Source organism: Mesocricetus auratus, unplaced genomic scaffold (assembly GCF_017639785.1).
Source record: "Mesocricetus auratus isolate SY011 unplaced genomic scaffold, BCM_Maur_2.0 Super-Scaffold_100009, whole genome shotgun sequence".
Lineage (NCBI taxonomy): Eukaryota > Metazoa > Chordata > Mammalia > Rodentia > Cricetidae > Mesocricetus > Mesocricetus auratus.
In genome coordinates, this window is record NW_024429193.1 from 84,130,163 (window position 1) to 84,151,365 (window position 21,203).

Here is a 21,203-nt window from a genome sequence, read left to right on the forward strand (position 1 = left end):
AAGAAACCCAGCCCCTTATATAAGCCTAGGAGCTCCGAGTGAGATGTGTAGAGCCGGGATTGGTGGTTTGCACATCACCCCAGATGACGTCACGGGAGAGGCACAGTTTAAACGGTTAACTCCAACTGACAGCGACAGTTAACTCCAACTGACAGCGACAGTTAACTCCAACTGACAGTGGCAGTCAGCGCCATCTTCTAACGGCAATAGCGATAGCGAGGGCGGCTCCTCACATCTCCCCCTATTCATTTATTTTTGAAGCAATAGGACACCCACAACTTTGGAGTGGAGATAGAGGTCAAATCCCCATGTGCAAATTCGGAACATGTACAAAGCTCCTCTCCAGGGTCTTATCCCCAGAGGAAGTCCTGACCAGTCCGATGTCTTTTTTCTGGGGGAAGGAGATCATGACATAGAACCTTCATGCAAGATGACTTATCTCCCAGGAGAAAGTCGTTATACCGCAGACCTCTCCTGTGCAGTGCTTAGCCTTGCAACTCCTTGGGCTGCTGAAGCCTACCCACTCTATCCCGTGCAATGAGACTAGCCTCGAGGCGTGCAAGAGCCGGGAGGCCAGCGACCTATTGCTTTAACATGGTTAACCAAATGTCAGGGGATGCTCCGTGTTCTAAGGCAGCAAGTGCTTGTGCCACCACCACTTTCTCCTTTTGTTTGGGCTCTGAGCGTACACACCATCCAAAGCATCAACACTATTCCACAGCAGAGAACTAGGCTAAATGATCCTACCCCCACCCATTCCTTAAAATAAGAAAATGCAGATGAAATCCAGGGGAGAGGTCTTCCATCAGAGAAAGATCCAGATGCGTCGAATTCACTTGCAGGATCGCCATTCTCAACTCACGGAGTGTCTGCTCAAACTCAAAAGTCCAATTCTGTAATAAATGTTGAGACAGAGCTTTTGACAGGTTAGCTGCTCTTGTAAAATTCTCATATTGTACTAAGTGACACAAAGGCCAGGCAACTTTGTTCACATCCCAATTTGGCCATCTGCCACAATATATCCAATTGTTCCTGAACCAAATTAATCTGTTGGTTTACCAACATCAGGCCTCCTTGTATCTGAGAATTGGCAGTGGCCTGTTTATCTAGGACCATGGTCACAGTGGCCTATAGTTCATTAATGGTTTGAGTTGTCTGCACAGTGGCAGAAAGTGCAAGGGCCGAGGCGGTAACCGAAGCAGTAACCGCGGCGGTGGCTATCAGGCCCACAATAATAGCAGAGATCCCAAAAATCTCGCTTTTCCCTAAACAAACTCAAATTACTTGGCGCCTCAACAGGAGCTGGAATAAATCGAGGCATGCGCATTACCAAAGCAAAAGGGTGCTTAATAGCATCCCAGCATAATGCATAAAAACAATTCTAAGCAGAACAATTTATTTCTTTCTGATTCTTACCTAAGGTATCATTACTCACAACCCAAATAAAGGGCAGCTGAATAATTAGTTCTCTTAAAAGGGGTATACTTAACATTGGAGGAGGACCAATCAGATGATCCAGAGCTCTGTCCCTCACTCAGACTGTTGCCTAATGCCCCTTTCCAATCTGTCCCTTCTCACTATCATAGGAGAAAGATCAGTACAGCTTCCATTAATTCAAAAGGATTAGCATTAGATCTTTCTGGATCCATATGAATAAAATTATCCTTTAATGAAGAAATCACAGTAAAGCACAAGCTTCCTACTAATGACAAGGTTCTCTCATCCTGAAAACTCTGTATCTGAGGATCTAAAGGCAAAAAGGCAAGCCCCAACTCTCTATTAGTTGTGAAAAATCTAGGGAACACCTGGGCATTCTGCATCACTGGCATCGGTAGGGGAAGGTAGACATGATGGCCCACCGTAACTCTCCCATCATACTAGGAACCATCATCCCGAGTAGGAGAGTCTTCATCACCCACTTGGCCTCCATCCTTCTTATTCTGGAGTTGTGAAGGAGCTCTTCGAGTGAGTCTTTCAGGGATCCACAGGGGGTTTTCTTCCTCCTGTGGAAAAACACACACAGCTCCCCTGGATCTTATAAGAATAGGATCCGGGCCTTTCCAGAGATCAGTCAAGACATCTTTCCATTTTACCATTTCTTTTGGCCTATCAGGCTCTAAACTGTGGCGATCAGCCGCAGTGTGGCCTTGGGCATCACAGTTCAAGAAATTAAGGGTAAAAAGTGCCATGGATACAGCAACTCTTGGTACCGAGGGTAGAACATCCTCAATACTCCCCTTTTGTTTAATCAGATATGATTTGAGTGTACGATGGGCACGTTCCACAATGCCCTGTCCTTGAGGGTTATAAGGTAGGCCAGTTAGATGGGTAACATCCATTTGCCGACAAAACTGTCGGAATTTTTGAGAGGTATATGCTGGTCCATTGTCTGTTTTTAAAATTCTGGGTTTTCCCCAAGCACTCCAGGCCTCAAGGCAATGTTGAATCACATATGAGGCCTTTTCCCCTGTTAGGGGTGTGGCAAACATTACGCCAGAACAGGTGTCAACAGAAACATGAACATATTGAAGCCTTCCAAAAGAGGGAATATGAGTAACATCCATCTGCCACATCTGCAATGGTCTAATGCCACGTGGGTAAGAATTCGCAGCAATTCTGGCATTGAGTAACAATTTCCCTAGCCTCTTTCCTGGATAGAGCAAAACGACGGCGCAAGGTCTCAGCCGTCACATGAAAGCGCTTATGGAATTCTTTTGCTGCTTGTGCATGGGTAGACAAGGCAGCGGCCACCAGCTTTGTAGCCTTGTCCGCTAAGTCATTCCCTAAGGACATGGGACCTGGGAGTCCAGAATGTGCTCGGACATGGGTAATGAAAACAGGAAATCTCCTATTTAACAAGGCAGCTTGTATCTTCTGAAAGATGTTAGCAACTCTGCTGGAGGATCTTATTATTCCAGCTATCTCAAGGAGATTAACTGCATTAACCACATAAGAGGAATCTGATACAATATTGAGGGGTCCTGGAAAAGCCTCAAGAACCTCCAGTACTATCAGACATTCTACAACTTGAGGTGAAGTTTCATTATATTGTTTAGATATAACCCTATCCTTGACCACATAAGCTCCCATACCAGTTTTTGATCCATCAGTGTACACCACAGTCCCATCTGGGAGTGGGTCTTTAGCTGTCACTTGTGGAAACACTATAGCCTGGTTTAGGGCAAACTGTAAAATTGGATGCTTTGGAAAATGATTATCAATTTGTCCTGAAAAGGAAGTAACTAAAACTGCCCAATCACTAGATGTGGCTGCCAAGGTCTGAACTTGTGCAGCAGTATAAGGCACAATCAAGGAATCAGGATCCCTGCCAAAATGTGTAACAGCTGCTTTTATTCCGCGAAGCGCGAGCTGTGCAACAGCATCAGGGTACCAGTCAATAATCTTAGCAGGGGAAGCATTTGGATGAATCCAAAGTAATGGTCCATGTTGCCACAGGACTGCAGTTGGCAATTGAGCTGTCTTAAAAACACACAGATTAAAAGGTAGTGACTCCTCAATTCGTTGTAATTGTGCTTCCTGTAAGGCCTCTTCCACCATCTGTAAGGCTCGGTGGGCGGCAGGGGTAAATTTTCTGGGTGAGGAGATATGAGGCTCACCCTCCAGGAGATCGAAGAGGGGTTTTAGATCAACAGATGGAATTTTTAAAAAGGGCCTCAACCAATTTATATCTCCCAGAAGTTTCTGAAAATCATTTAATGTTTGTAAGTGGTCTTTGCGAATTTCTATTTTCTGAGGAACTATATTTTTGGGAGTAATCTTTGAGCCCAAAAAGAGGCCTGTATCTGCAATTTGAACCTTTTCTGAGGCAATCTCTAATCCCCACTGTTTTAATTCAGCCACCAGCATGGGAAAAGCCTTTTGTAAAACATCTAACTCTTTGTGACAAATAAGAATATCGTCCATATAATGGATAACGATTAAAGATGTAAATTGCTTCCTAATTGGCTCCAAAGCCTCCTGCACATATAGCTGACATATTGTTGGGCTATTGGCCATGCCTTGCGGCAGTACCTTCCACTGAAATCTCTTGTCTGGTTCCATATGATTAAGAGAAGGGATAGTGAAGGCAAACCTTGGTCTATCCCGTGGGTAAAGTGGAATAGAGAAGAAACAATCCTTAATATCTATAATAATAAGCTTCCAATCTTGAGGAAGTGCAGAAAGCAAAGGAAGGCCTCTTTGAACAGGGCCAAAAAGATGCATCTGATTGTTAATGGCCCGCAGGTCGTGGAGTAATCTCCACTTCCCAGATTTCTTCTTAATAACAAAAATTGGTGTATTCCATGGGGAGGTAGAAGGCTCTAGATGCCCCAGCCGTTCCTGTTCTTGCACTAATCTTGTGACAGCCTCTAATTTTTCAGAGGATAGAGGCCATTGAGAGACCCATAACGGCTCCTCTGTTTTCCATGGTATGGGTCGTGAAGCCTCAACGGCCCCTAAATAAAACCCAGTCCTTTTCTACCCCGATTTCCGTGTTGTGTAATGGGTTTTATTCTGCCTTGTTCTTGCCTACCCAAGCCTCTACCCTTTGTATACCCCATCTTTGCCATAATGGCTGATGCCTGGGGGAGTATTCATTAGTTAGGGTCATGCCCATGGCTTGTAACACATCTCGTCCCCATAAATTTACAGGGAGTGGCAACACATAGGGGGTAAAACATCCCTGTTTGCCTTCAGCATCCCGCCAGGTTAAGGCTGAGGCACTGATGGCAGGAGAGGACTGGTATCCAAGACCTTGTAGAGAATGAGATGAAACAACAGTGGGCCAAGACTTCGGCCACCAATGGAGTGAAATAATGCTTTTGTCTGCTCCCGAATCCATTATCCCTTCAAATTCTTTTCCATTAATTAACAATTTTATTGTAGGTCTCTCATTTAGGGGTATAGCCAGATAGGCTGAATCACTTCCAGAAGATCCCATAGCCCTTTTTTGTAAAGTGTAGGTTTCTCCATCCCCGAGGGAGGGCAGCAACACCAGTTGTGCAATTCTATCTCCCTGCTTTATAGAAAATACACCCCGAGGGCTAGAACAGAGAACTTGAATCTCCTCTTTATGATACGGGTCAACAATTCCAGGATATATAATGAGTCCCTGTAAAGTTAAGGAGCCACGGCCCAGAATAAGCCCAATGGTGGCAGGGGGCAAAGGTCCAGGGGAATGGACTGGGACCGGTTGAACATTCATTTGGGGCATGAGTAAGAAGTCGGAGGCGGCACGCAAGTCCATTCCGGAGGTTCCTCGGAAACCTCTACTTCCTCTTGATTGCTTTTCTGAAATTGGTTCCCATATTTCTGAGGGCCCTGGGACCATGGGCCCCGTGACCCGTTTTTGATTGGGGTACCTTGGATTCTTCAATAGGGGGCAGAAGCCTCCCTTTTACATCCCGGACTGACCTGCATTCGCTAGCCCTATGATAACCTTTACCACAACGATAGCAAAGCTTCGATTCTCTTGTTCTTTCAGGGGCTTGACAATCTTTCTTAAGGTGCCCCATTCTCCCACAATTAAAACAAGCTTTTCGATTAGATAAATCTCTATACCTGTGCGTTTGTAAAATGGCGGCAGCTAGTCCTGCATTGGTTAGGGGTCCCCCAGCTCCCTGCACACTCTGAGCCAATCTTGTAAACCTTTGCTTTTGCGAGGGGCGATAGCCGCTCGACATTCCTGGGTTGCTTGTTCATAGACAAGTTGCTCAATCAGGGGCATAGCTTGTTCTGAATCACCAAAGATGCGACTGGCGGCCTCTGTCATTCTGGCCACAAAGTCTGAAAATGGCTCTTGGGGTCCTTGGACAATCTTTGTAAGGTGTCCACTGGACTCTCCCCTTTTGTGAGGGCCTTCCATGCTTTAATAGCGGCGGCCGACACCTGACCATAGACGCCCCAGATGTAGTTGGTTTGATTAAGGGCATGTTGACCCTGACCTGTCAGCATTTCAAATGTCCACTGCCTCTGATTCTCATCTTCAGCCGTGGCATTAACTCTAGCTTGTGCCTGGGCTGCATCATACCAGAGAGCCTTCCATTCCATGTATTGTCCCATGTTGGGAAGCACTGCTTTCACTGTCGTTTGCCAGTCAGTGGGAGTCATGGCAAAATTAGCAAGCCTTTCCACCTGTAATGTGGTAAAGTTAGCATTGACCCCATAATTACGAACGGATTCGGCCAATTCTTTAATTTGATTGTAATCTACGGGGGTATGTACTCTTCCGCCTTCCACATTCTCGAATACTGGAAAAGCCATTTGTATTTTTCTCCGTTCCTCTAAAGGTAAAAAGGAGTCAGTACCAGTATTCAGCCGAAGCTCATATGGCGGAGGCGCTGAGGGGCGTGAGCCCGCCGGATTTATAGGCGGTGGCCTCACATTCATTTTTGTTTTCAGTGGCCGGTGTCTATCAGGGTGATATCTTTCTTCCTCATACCGTGCCACCTCCTCCTCTAGACCACCTTCTTCGCTAGAATCCAGAGTGTCAGAATCAGAATTATCTAGCTCCAAGGCTTCTAGCTCTACTGCAGGGTATAGACTAGATTCTGGCTTTTTCTTTTTCTTAGATTTGTTAAGGGGTGAATGATAACTCCCTTCTTTCTCTCCCCCTTTCTTAACTTCCTGGGGAGGGCCTTTTTTCTTAGACATGTCTTTTCTTTTGCGAGCTCCCATTCTCTCACTCCGTTCAGTTTCTGACATGCTATCCTGAACTTCCTCTAAGGTTCCCTGACTTTCTATTATAGCAGGGTGACAGGCCTCATCCTCCAAGCAGTTTTTAACTAGCTTCCAAATGGCTTTGGTACCTAAGCAGAGATCTCCTTCTGCATGCTTCCTGTCTAGTTCTTTACCTAGCTTGTTCCATGAGGCCACAGTGAGGGACCCGGAACAAGCATACCATGGTGCCACTCTATCTACCTCCTTCACAAAATTTTGAAGTGTTCGTGGTGCAATTTTAAGATCTCTTTGTTTTAGCACAGTCTGTAAGGCTGTAACCACTGACTGTGACGACCCCATCGCGCTGACAGCTTATCTAAAAAACGCGCTCAACTCCGTTACCAGACTGACAGCACCAGACTGACAGCACCAGACTGACAGCACCAGACTGACAGCACCAGACTGACAGCGCCAGATGGACAGCGCCAGATGGACAGCGCCAGACGGACAGCGCCAGACGGACAGCGCCAGACGGACAGCGCCGTTCTGTCAGCACCAGCCACGATGAAGGAGAAGGACAAACAGGACTAGCACCAAAGCCTCCACTGACCCGTCCCACGGTGATGACAAACTAAGGCCAAAGTCGAGAAAAGGGTTGTTCAGGATAAAGCATACCTCTCTGAACCTACGTCCCTGCAGTTCTGAATCCGCCCCGTTTTCCGAGGGGTCTCCCGCGGCGCCGGCGATGTTGAAGAGTTCCCGGGTTTCGGCACCAGATGTCCCGCGCTACCGTCTCGCCAGCAAGAACGACGCAGAACACTCGGATCCTTCTGCAGTAAAGCTTTAATGCATCTTGAGAGATAGATGATCAGCTTCTTAGAGGGAGACCCCAAGCTAAGAAACCCAGCCCCTTATATAAGCCTAGGAGCTCCGAGTGAGATGTGTAGAGCCGGGATTGGTGGTTTGCACATCACCCCAGATGACGTCACGGGAGAGGCACAGTTTAAACGGTTAACTCCAACTGACAGCGACAGTTAACTCCAACTGACAGCGACAGTTAACTCCAACTGACAGCGACAGTTAACTCCAACTGACAGTGGCAGTCAGCGCCATCTTCTAACGGCAATAGCGATAGCGAGGGCGGCTCCTCACAGTAACACAGTCACAAAAAGAGAAACATGGCATGTACTCTCTCATATATGGATTTTAGACACAGATCTGGGGAGTGCCAGCCTACAATCCCATGGCCAGAGTGTCTGGGAAACAGAACCTTCATTCAGTGGCTGATGGAAGCAGAGGCAAACTCCCACTGCTAATCACTGAGCTGAACTCAAGAAAGCCAGTACCAGAGAGGGAGGACTGATGACCAAAGGGATTAAAACTGGGCTGGTTTAACCCTCAGAAACAGCTGACCTGACAAGGGTTAACTCTTGAATACCAGGCTGATGCCTGGGAATTCAGCATGGGACTGATCAAGACACCCTGACTGGGGGTGACACTGAGGAGGCCTAGGTAATCTATTGAACCTTGGGCAGTAGATCAGTATTCACCCGAGTATACACATGGACTTTGGACTCCCATCCAGCAATGTGAGATGCACTCTCACCCTGAACACTTGGGGGAGGGTCTGGATGAAATGACAGACTGTGAACACCCTCATGGATGGCCTCACCCTCCCTGGGGAAATGAGGGGATATTGCGGGGTGGGGGGGGAGGGCACGGGAGGAGAAGAGAAACGGAGAGGGACCTGGAACTGACTTGTGAAGCACCTTTGCTTCTAATCTTAATTTATACTAAAAAATAAATAATAAGAAAGAAAAAAAAGAAAGAGTCACCCACAGCTGAGCACTGAGCCATTCTCCCAGAATCTAGTTGCAGAGAGGGAGGAGAGATGAGCAAATAAACCAAGACAGTACTGGAGATACAGGCAGAAACAGTTGACCTGCCCTAATGAGAGCACATAGATCCTAGTCATAAAGCAGGAAACCAGCATTGGATAGATGCTGAATGTGGATGCCAGCTAGGAGACCAGTGCAGTCTTTAATAGTGGTGCCAGTATTTATTCCTAGTCACAAATGAACTTTTGGAGACCATTCCCTATAGAGTAGTACTATTGCAGCCCAGATACAGAAAGGAGGGCCTAGGCCCTCCCCCAAAAGATGTGATGGATTTTGGTGATCCCCCATGGAGGGCCTCACTATCACTGGGAGTTGGTAGAGGTGGGTTGGAGAGTCAGTGGGAAGCTTATGAGGATAGGAGGGTGAGGGTATGGGGGAATGGATATGTAAATAAGAGTATTTCTAAAATTAAAAAAAAATTGGGAAAAAGATAAAATATAACCAGGCATTCAAGAAAAAAGAGAGATTGTGCCCTTATCCTTAGGCCTGGTATAGAGACCAACACAAAGAAAATCTATGGTGATATTATCTTTATGGCATAGATCTTATTTTGTCACTCTTAACCTCACCAATGTTATAAACTACAGTTGCTATACACTCAATTCAATTCCTGCCATTTAGCTTCTTAATCTCATTAATGGGTCAAGTGAAACTTATATGAGATTATGCACATCCAAGGGAGCCCTTCCTCCCTTTAAATAATCATTAGCACAAACTCCTTGCTAGGCCATTTCCCCAACTGTCTAAGGTTCCATTTTATTAAAATATGTTCCAAAGATGACATTGACAGCATCCCAGTGAATTGTATGACTCAGGAATGGCATTATGATGTATACACACCTCTCCAACATGGAGCCTACCCACAGAAGAAAGCCTTTCATTCTCTGCCAGAACTAGCTGTTCCTTCTTCCCTAAGCTTGCACTGAAACAAAGACCAAATGCTGACAATTCATCCATTATGATAGCATCTCTTTTATTTTTTATTTAACACAAAATAGCGTGTCTCTTAGCAGTAAAGAATAAAGTGACAGAAAATAAATGAGATGCTAAATTTAAAGTAGGCATTTGTTGCTAAAGCAACCAGAATCTACAATTATATAATGCAGATAATCGTCTATCATAAGAACACAAGCAAATATATGCTGGAAATGAACTGGTCTTAGAGATTATAATTATTGAAATAAATGGAGAAATGACAGCTTACATCTCACTGAAGAATACAATACCATTCCAAGTGATAATCTGTTCTGAATCATCTTCATAAAACTAAACATGTTTTTCAAAACTTGTCTTTAGACAGAGATGAATATAAAAAAAATAGGAGACCCCAAAGGGAAGCACTGATGATTATTTAAAATCAACTGCATTTATCAAAAAGAAAAAGTTGCTATGGTAACAGCCAGTTCTACTGTCAATATGGTTGACCCTGGTCTTCATTTTATTTAAAGTACAGAAATATGAAACACAATAGCCTTGATCAAAGCACAGCAAATATGTTCTTGAATGCATATTACATCAGTATTATAAAGACCCAAATGATTAGCAATATTTTCAAGTAAGATTGACCTAAAACTTATTAAAACTCTACTATGTGGGACTTGGTTTTATCGTAAGTTAATTGTTAGAATTTTTCGGGTGTTTTTTCCAATATATTTTGTTCTATTTAAAAATCTTCTAACTTCATTTTATATTTTAATATTAAACTCTATGGATAAACAATTTCCAGGTTTTGAAATAAAACAGGCTAAATATCATACATTTTAGTTTGTGACAGTACTGCCAAATTGTAAAGAAGAAAGGTATTCATTTCAACTACTTCAAAATATTAGTACATTTGTTGAGATACGTGACATGGCATGAAGTAATTCTTAATTGTTTAAGATGAAAACTAAGATTCGAAACTAGGGAAATGGTTCAGAAAAGCATTTGCCTCGTACCTGAGTTTGGACCCTCCGAGTCAGCACGAAGCTGAAGTTAGTAGCACTAACGTGTAGCGCCAAGGTCCCTGTGGCAAGAAAGGAGGCAGTGATCAGAGGCCCAGCAGAAATCATGGGCCCGCCAGCCTGACATGCGCGGTAGCAAGCAAAGGTAGCGGGAATCTCGCTCAGGTTGCCCTTTTGTGTGCAGGGTACCTGTATTTCCTCACACACAACATACACACATCATCCATACACACATCATCCATGAACAGTCACATGCACAGACTTGAGAGAGAGAGATTAAGTCAGACCCCGTGTCCACATTAGGCATCGGCTGCATACTACCTATCAAATTTTAAGGCGTGGACCGGTCCCGATACCGTGGGACATGTTGTCTAGTTCTCCATTGCATCCTGCTTCACTCACATCACTTAAAATCTGGGTTAGAAGCACACGCTGCTAGCTACGCAGTAAAAGGTTCTGTTATGCAATTTCTTACAAGTATTATAACTTACAAATATTCAACTGAGAAAGTTGAAATATACCAAGCAAGTATAAGAAAGAATAAAAACAGCAGCTTGTCTTTTTCCCTCTCATCCTCGTTGTTCAGGAACTGTTTAAGCTCAAAACCAATTGAGTCGAACAGGTTAGATGCGGATACCTGCACCAAAAGAAAGATGTCTTGGTGTAGGCCTTCAGGTCAAATGCGTGATGGAGAAGAAAGCCAGGAATGGGCTCCCAAAGCACTAGTCCCAAAGCACTAGTAATAAGTACTAGTTCCACTACCAGAGACCACATAGACTGCCCAGGCCACCAACTGACACCCACCTTCAGGGGGCCTGGTGCGGTCCTGTGCTGGTTCCCCAGCTGTCAGACTAGGGCCCACGAACTTCCACTTGCTCAGCTCGGCTGTCTCTGTGGGTTTTCCCAGAACCGTCTTGACTCCTGTGTTCATATCTCCTCCCTATCTGCAGCTGGATTAAAAGGAGTGCTAAATTAGGGGGATTCATCAAGCTCTGTTCAGATTCATTTCATTTCTCTCTTTATGTTTTCAAAGCTAATATGTTTCTCTCCTCTGAGTAGGAGCAATGTATGTCTAAATGCAGTTTTATATCCTGTTTATTAAAGAAAAGGCAGAAGAACCTTCTTGACTCTGCTACATTTTCAAATACCAAAGTGTCACGGAGGTTGTATGCACTTAAATAAATAATTAGTTTGTAAATATATAGAGAACAAATATATACCACCCTAACTCTGCCTCTTTGTCATAAGGATTACTTTAGGCAGATTATTTTAAGGCCCCGTAGCTTCAGAAGCTCTGAAGGCCCGGAGACACTTGTCATTCTGTAATGGATAAGCAGTCCCACGAGGGACCCTCCCATTCTCAGTACAGGGAAAGGGAAGGTGATTTCAAACCTCCAAGAGCTCGGATAGAATGTTATGCATCTGCAGCACTCACCTTGATCTTGCTTGCCTTGCTTTACCTGGCTACTTACTCTTGCCTGGGTTTTCACACACACACACACAGAGAGAGAGAGAGAGAGAGAGAGAGAGAGAGAGAGAGAGAGAGAGAGAGAGAGACAGAGACAGAGACAGAGAGACAGAGAGACAGAGAGAGAGAGAGAGACAGAGAGACAGAGAGACAGAGAGACAGAGAGACAGAGAGACAGAGAGACAGAGAGACAGAGAGAGAGAGAGACTCATGTTGTTAAATTTCAAATAGCATTCATGTTTTCTTGTGATTCTACTATCATTCTGCCTTTTGCTGAAAAGATCTGCCCCACTTAATAACTAAGTAATATAGGAAGAAGTGCTAATTTTTCTCCATTTCCCTCTGTAAACAGTGGCATTCAAAAGCAATAAACTTCTTGGTATTTAAATGCCATTTCCTGCTATGAGACTCAAGACTTCTCAGACAAAAAAATAAAGGCTTATCTTGAAGCTACAGTACGGAAAGTCTGAAGGTTGAATGCTATCCTCTTGTGTCAGAAAGTGGAAAAGATTTCCAAAAAATATTACGTGCCTATGTTAATAAAATAGAAGAAAAATGAAAGCTCAAGTTCATACAGCTCTCATTAGCAAATTGTAAACAATTTGAACTTCAAAATGAACAATGATAAGAGAAAATTGTGAAGCACTGGAAAGAGAAAGAAATTGCTTATCCATTCTGATATGTATAAATAAAATAAGTAAATTGAAAGCTGAATGCAAATCAGGATATTTACACAGTTTTTATAGTCCCTCCCCAGAAAACAATATATCCATTAAAATATTTACCCATTATCCATTCTCGTTTTTTCATTATTTTTAGAAGAGAATCCTGGCAAACAACGCAATCATGTAATCAAGGTGAGCATCACCAGCAAAGGGCAATTAGAACTGTGCAGCCAGATAAGATGCGACTAGAACACATAATCACTGCTGTATGGTATCTGCCAGAATTAGAAAGTTGTGTCTGATTATGAAGAAAAACACAACCATGAACTTCAGGGCATTAAGCACAAAAGTGGCTGTATATTTCAGCATTTTAGAATCCTACAAATAAAAAATCTAAATAAAGGATGGTTCCAAGAAAGACCAGTAACTCAAAGCATGATTCTGGATTTACCATTTTCTTATAAATAATACTAATGATAACAACTCATGCACCTTGAAGAAGGTCCAAGAACTAACTATTACGAATCCTATGTCATGCATCAGGTATCTGTGCAAGTTTACTGGATCTGGAGGACTTGTTGCTATATTGTAGGAAATATCAAAGTACAGGAAAAGCAAGACATCATTTAAAAGCAGTCCCAAATATTTGGAAATCAAAGATATTTTTTGTGCTGTGCATATGACTTTTAATCAAGTTTGAGATAATTCTCAAAATATAAATGTATGCTGCGTTTGAAGTGCATTTTCAAACTGAAAAGGATCAGTTTTACATTAGGCTCTTCTTTAATCTTCTCTCCATCCCTGTCACCAGGGTCACAACATTGCAGGAAAGTCACACAGTGGCTTCAGGAAGGGTAATTAATGATCCTGATGCCACTGTGACATATAGCTAGTCCTATTTCCTTCACCTTTATTTTTGGTGCTAGAAACCATGAAATGTTATTTTCACAATATTGCCCCAGGTTTTTGACAACAATATACATTTAAGAAAAAATAACACTAAACATAAAACATTAAAATAAATATTAACAAAGAGTAAACAATTAATGAAAAGTGATGTCAAATGTAGTAACAAGACATTTGGAATGCTGTATTTTTTTACTGATGTTACAAGTAAAAGGTCATTATAATTGGCTTTTGTGTACTTTACATTTTGACAAACTAACTTGAAGGAGAAACATTATGTTAAGAAACCCCCCCCCCGAATGTGAGAGTCAATGAGGAGGCCTGGGCAACCTATGGGGCCCTGAGCAGTGGATCAGTGTTTATCCCTGGAATACTAACAGTCATCGTGTGTCCATAACACAAAGAGGGATGCTCTCTCAGCTTGGACTCTTAGGGGAGTGCCTGGACCCTACCCTGAGTGAAATGACAGACTCTAGATATCCCCTATGTGGAAGGAATTGGCAATAGGGTGGGAGGCTGGGGGGCATGAGGGAGGGCGGGAGGAGGGGAAGGAGAGGGAAATGGAATTGACATGTAAAACAAGCTATTTAAAATTAAAATAAAAAAATTAACAAAAAAGAAAAAAATGTATTAAGCGCAGTCTTCAACTTTTATAATATTAAGACAATTATGAAAGAGCCTGAGTTACATGTTTTTTTAATTATTAAGTTATTGTTTTTTCTTTTTTTAAATTTTTTATTCATTTTACATATCAACACAGTTTCCCCTGTATCCCTTCCTCCCACTCACCATCCCCCACCTTCCCAGCATGAACTGGCTTTTTGGAGCATGGCAGTATACCTTGGTCAGTCCTGCTACAGCTGGGAGGGACTTGGTCCTGCCTCAACTCGATATACTAGATTATTCTTTTTTTTTTTCCTTTTTTTATATTTTATTTTCCAGTTTAAATTTAGATAAGAAACGAGGTTGCTTCACACATCAGTTCCAGGTGCCTCTCCCATTCCCTCCCCTCCTCCCGTGCCCTCCCCCCAACCCCCCCCCCGTTATCCCCTCATTCCCCCAGGGAGGGTGAGGCCCTCCATGGGGGTGTCCATAGTCTGTCATTTCATATAGGGCAGGGCCTAGACCCTTCCCCGAGAGTTCAGGGTGAGAGTGCACCTCACATTGTTCTATGGGAGTCCAAAGTCCGTGTGTATACTTGGGATGGGTACTGATCTGTTGCCCAAGGCTCAATAGATTACCTAGGCCTCCTCACTGACACCCAGATTCAGGGGGTCTTGATCAGTCCCATGCTGGATTCCCAGGCTGATGCCTGGGATTCAAGAGTTAACCTTTGTCTGGTCAGCTGTTTCTGGGGGTTAAACCAGCCCAGTCTTAATCCCTTTGGTCATCAGTCCTCCCTCTCTGTTACTGGCTTTCTTGAGTTCAGCTCAGTACTTAACCGAGGGAGTCTGCCTCTTCTTCGATCAGCCACTAAATGAAGTTTCTGTTTCCTAGACTCTCTGGCCATAGGATTGTAGGCTGGCACTCCCCAGATCTATGTCTAAAATCCATATATGAGAGAGTACATGCCATATTTCTCTTTTTGTGACTGGGTTACCTCACTCAGGATGGTTTCTTCTAGTGTCATCCATTTGCCTGCGAATCTCATGATTCCATTATTTTTTTCTGCTGAATAGTACTCCATTGTGTAGATGTACCACATTTTCTCTATCCACTCTTCGGGTGAGGGACATCTAGGTTGCTTCCAAGTTCTGGCTATTACAAATAAAGCTGTTATGAACATAGTGGAACAGACATCTTTGTTGTATGAATGGGCATCTTTTGGATATATACCTAAGAGTGGAGTTGGTGGGTCTTGTGGTAGGTTTATTCCCATTTTTCTGAGGAATCTCCATACTGATTTCCAAAGTGGCTGAACCAGTTGGCACTCCCACCAGCAATGGAGGAGTGTCCCCCTTTCACCACATCCTCTCCAGCATAAATTGTCATTGGTGTTTTTGATTTTAGCCATTCTGACAGGAGTGAGATGGTATCTCAGAGTTGTTTTGATTTGCATTTCCAGGATGGCTAAGGATGTTGAGCACTTTCTCAAGTGCCTCTCAGCCATTTTTGACTCCTCTATTGAAAACTCTCTATTTAGTTCTGCAGCCCACTTTTAATAGGGTCCTTTGGTGTTTTGGAGACTTGCTTCTTGAGTTCTTTGTAAATTTTGGAGATCAACCCTCTGTCAGATGTGGGATTAGTGAATATTTTTTCCCATTCTGTGGGCTGCCTTTTTGTCTTGCTGACTGTGTCCTTTGCCTTACAGAAGCTTCTCAGTTTCAGTAGGTCCCATTTATTAATTGTTGATCTCACTGTCTGTGCTACTGGTGTTATGTTCAGGAAGCTGTCTTCTGTACCAATTCGTTCAAGGGTACCACCCACTTTCTCTTCTAAGAGGTTCAGTGTGGCTGGATTTATGTTGAGGTCTTTGATCCATTTGGACTTAAGTTTTGTGCATGGCAATAAACATGGATCGATCTGCATTCTTCTACATGCCAGTCTCCAGTTATGCCAGCACCATTTGTTGAAGATGCTTTCTTTATTCCATTGTATATTTTTAGCTTCTTTGTCAAAGATCAGATGTTCGTACGTGTGTGGGTTAATACCCGGGTTTTCAATTCGATTCCATTGGTCTACCTGTCTATTTTTGTGCCAATACCAAGCTGTTTTCAGGACTATAGCTCTGTAATAGAGCTTGAGGTCAGGGATGGTGATGCCTCCGGACGTTGCCTTGTTGAACAGGGTTGTTTTGGCTATCCTGGGTCTTTTGTTTTTCCATACAAAATTGATTATTGTTCTTTCAAGGTCTGTGAAGAATTGTGCTGGGATTTTAATGGGGATTGCATTGAATCTGTAGATTGATTTTGGCAGGATTGCCATTTTTACTACATTGATCCTACCTATCCAAGAGCATGGGAGATTCTTCCATTTTCTGAGGGCTTCTTTAATTTCTTTCTTTAAAGATTCAAAGTTCTTACGATACAGGTCTTTCACTTGTTTGGTTAGCGTTACCCCAAGTTATTTTATGTTGTTTGTGGCAATTGTAAAGGGTGATGTTTCTCTGATTTCTTTCTCAGCCCTTTTATCATCTGTATATAGTAGGGCTACTGATTTTCTTGAGTTGATCTTGTAGCCTGCCACTTTGCTGAAGGTGTTAATCAGCTGTAAGAGTTCCCTGGTAGAGTTCTTTGGGTCATTGATGTAAGCTATCATATCGTCTGCAAACAGTGAAAGTTTGACCTCTTCCTTCCCAATTTGTATCCCCTTGATCCCCCTTTGTTGTCGTATGGCAATAGCTAGAACTTCAAGTACCATGTTGAAAAGGTATGGAGAGAGTGGACAGCCTTGTTTTGTTCCTGATTTTAGAGGAATTGCGTTGAGTTTCTGTCCATTTAGTTTGATGTTTGCTCTTGGTTTACTGTATATAGCTTTTATTATGTTTAAGTATGTCCCTGTTATCCCAGATCTCTCCAAGACCTTTATCATGAAGGGGTGTTGGATTTTGTCAAAGGTTTTTTCAGCATCTAGTGAGATGATCATGTGATTTTTGTTTTTCAGCTTGTTTATATGGTGGATTACGTTGATGGATTTTCGTATGTTGAACCATCCCTGCATCCCTGGGATGAAACCTACTTGATCGTGGTGAATGATTGTTTTGATGTGTTCTTAGATCCGATTTGCCAGTATTTTATTGAGTATTTTTGCATCAATGTTCATGAGGGATATTGGTCTGATGTTCTGTTTCTTAGTTGTATCTTTGTGTGGCTTGGGGATCAAGGTTATTGAAGCCTCATAGAAAGAGTTTGGCAAAGACCCTTCTGCTTCTATTGTGTGGAACACTTTGAGAAGAATTGGTATAAGCTGTTCATGTTTTAGGACTAAAACTGACAAACCTGGATGTTTAAAGTCAACACAATTATATGCAACTCAAAAGTTGCACCAAGGTTAGTTTCTTAAAGCCACTGCAGTAGAATAATGCAACCCGTAGTATAAATCAGATTCTGTTGTTTGGTTCCCCCTCTAAAAAAAAGCTGACATGTATTTGATGTTGTTGCCATATTGTTCTTTTACAACATTCAATAATCATAAATAACTATCTGTGTATTAAAATGTGTGTTTTCTTATAGTATAGATTTGATGTAATGAAAATAGAACATTTTATGCACTTTGCTGTATTTTAAAGCTTTGGTTTTGAGGGAAAATTCTGTGATTCAAATATACATTTCCTTTATGCTTAGCAGATCACAACTACTAACCTGGATTTGCTTATTCACAGAAACTGCAAGTGAAATGTCTCAGTAAACTAACGTAGAAAACTTCAACACAATGTGAAGGATAACATAAAGAGTGCTCTGCCCACCCTCTTTTTTTCCAGTACAGACAATATGATGACTCTCCAAAGCAGAAAACACACCACATAAATATGGAATTAAATGAGAGAAGAGAACAATGTGCTCATATAAATAGTTTTGAAAATGTGTTAATTAGTTTGGGAATAGTTTCAACTTGCTTGTGATTATCTCATTTGGATGATAAGAAAATACAGATTTATCTCAAATAATCAAGTGTTGTATGATGTGTGTGTGTGCATGTGTGCTTGTGTGTATGTGTGCAAGCATGCATGCGTGTGTGTGTGTGTGTGTGTGTGTGCGTGTGTGTGTGTGTGGTGTGTGTGTTTCTTTCTGGTAGTACCAGAGGAATGGGTAATTCTTTAAATAGAGTATTCAAGAATGATTGTGTTTGTTACCTGCCAAGAATTCTCCTTGCTATGATGTGATATGGGTAATTCATTCATATATTAGGTTTTGAAAGAGTAGGGACTTTTGTCTATTAAGAAGAAAGAATTAAGCAAGAACTTGTGAGTAAAGGAGGAAGCGAAATCAAAAGTTGGTAAGAGCCATAAAACCCTGCATAGACAGCTGCCATCTCGGTGAGTTGAGATTAACACAAACATAGAAGAATCACCTCTTGCCAACTTCATTTGGAGAGCCCAGCCACCCATGTGTGGTAGAGTAAATTTAAAAGTCCAGATGATACATGAGATACTTGGAAAGACTAGCCAACGCTTTCAGTTAGCTTTCAAATTTATTTCCTCACACATGGATGACCACTCAGTTCAAACGAAAGCAGAGAGGCACAACTTATCTACAAATATGTCCAAGAAACGTTTGGTTTGCTTTCAGAAAATATCGGATGTTGTATATTTTTCTCTTTTCCTTCTCATGAATTGCTTGGCAAGCTTTAAGAGAGTACCATTTTCTGAACTTTACAACAGCAGTTAGATACCAACTTGTCAAACAGTGAATTCACATGGGACAGTATAAAATATGAACCTTAATTTTTCAAAGGCAGGCATAAAAGAGCCACATACACCTAAAAAGTGGGAGCTTGGCTGCTGGGGACCAAACCCAGAGCTACACACACAGTAGGCAAGCATCTGCCCCTGAGAGGCATTCTCATTTCAGAAAAGAGCTTTGAAGTCAGTCCCTCAGACAAAACAGGTAAGAAAGATATGGTCTGTAGAAAGGTATTTTCTTAGCAATAGCAGATATGTAGCCTGAACTGGCCATCTCCTGTGACCATATTGGTGCCTAGCCAACTTGTTATTAGAGAGGTCTCATCTGGCAACTAATGGAAACAGAGGCAGACCACAGACAAACTTTAGGCAGAGCTCAGGAAATCCTGCAAAAGATGAGGAGAAAGGATTGTAGTGGACAAAGGGTTCAAGGACACCACAAGAAAACTCACAGAATCAACTAATCTGGACTCATAGGAGCTCACAGAGTCTTAACTGACAACCAGGGAGACTGCATGGGAGTGACCTAGCCACTCTGCATATATGTTACAGTTGTATAGCTCGGTCCTCTTGTGAAACTACCATCAGTAGGGACAGGTGCTCTCTCTGACTCTTTTACTGGCTTTTGGAACTCCATTCCTTGTGCTGGGTCACCTCGCCTGCCTTAATCTATGGGGAGGTGCTTAGTCTTATTGCAACTTCATTGACCATTTTTTTATGTATCCATGAGAGACCTGCCATTTTCTGCAAAGAAAAGAGTAGATAGGGGAGAGGGAGGAGAAGGGAAGGAAAACTGCAGCCAGGATGTAAAATCAATCAATTGATAAATGTATTAAAAGGAAAAAAAAGAAGGAAAGGCATTTTCTTAAAACCACCCACTAGTAAAAGCTTATCCTAATGTGAAAAGATTCCCTCACTTCCGGGTACACATTACCACAAAAATTTCTCTGTTTCCACTAACAGTCATTTAAGGTTTATTTCCAGATAAGTTTTTAAGGAGCAAATGAAACAGTAAAAACATTCATTTATTTAAAAAAAAGACAAAACATACAAACGCGCCCTAAAATGCATGCTTCCCTGAATAGTGGGCTGACATGGTAGTGGCTAGGAATAGAAATACACTTTTTTGTTAAATCGGATTTAAAAAAAAACATTAAGAATAATGCAAAAAAAAGACAAATTTTAAAAATCTATTTGCCAGGTTGGATTGTTTACCTTTAATGTGATAAAATTTTATTTTCATGAATAAAAATGTTATTCTACTTTTCCATGATTAAAACACAGAACAGTGCGAAAAAACAAGCCACACTCATTTTTCAGCTTTCACAGGAATCTTGATAAAAGGAAATGTCACGTCTACCAGGAATGTACACAATAAAGAAAAACCTCAGGCTTTGTCTGAGTACTTCAACACAGGCTTGTCAGGAGTATGTTTTGTTCAAGCTGTTTCTATATGCTCATGTTATTCAAATAGTTGCAGTCATAGAATAAAGAAGTACTTACTTATTTCCAGAAATAAAATGTAAAAAATAAAAGCATTATTGTTTGCATAGCTCTAATTTCATATAATAGTTTTTGTTTCTATCAACAACATGTTTAGTGACTATTACTAGTCAGGATTCTCCAAAAGACAGAATTGGTAAGACTGATGATTGGAGATAGGTACATACATACATGCATGCATACATACATACATACATACTTACTTACATACATACATGATGTAATTTATTGAAAAACTGGCTTATGTGATTATGCAGATCTAAAAGTCTCACAACGAAACATGAACAATTGAGAGGGTAGAGGAAACCAAGAGTGTGGTTCCACATCTGAAGACATTAGAACCCATAAAATCAGTACTTTAACTCTCAATCCAGGCAGAAGCCTGAGAAACCAGAGTTTTGAAACACAAAAGTAGGAAAAGTTGCATATTCCCTCTCCAGGAGTCAGAGATATAGACAGACAGGTAGGTAGATGCAGACAGATATAGATGTAGATAAGTAAACCTAAAAGTCCATTCTAAATATAATAAAACAAGTACGTAAAGTTGAAGGGTATGTACACACACACACACACAATACACATACACACACACAAACGCAGACAGACAGACAGAGAGAGACAGACAGAGAGAGAGAGAGAGAGAGGAAGAGAGAGAGAGAGAGAGCAAGAGCGAGAGAGAGAGTACCTTCAGCAGCCCTTTTGTTCTGAGTCATCTACAGATTTGTATCGGTCAAATTTGAGTGAGACACAATCTCCCTTAATTCACCTGCTGACCCAAATGCCAATCTCTTCTAGAGACATGCCCCAAGACAGTGCTTT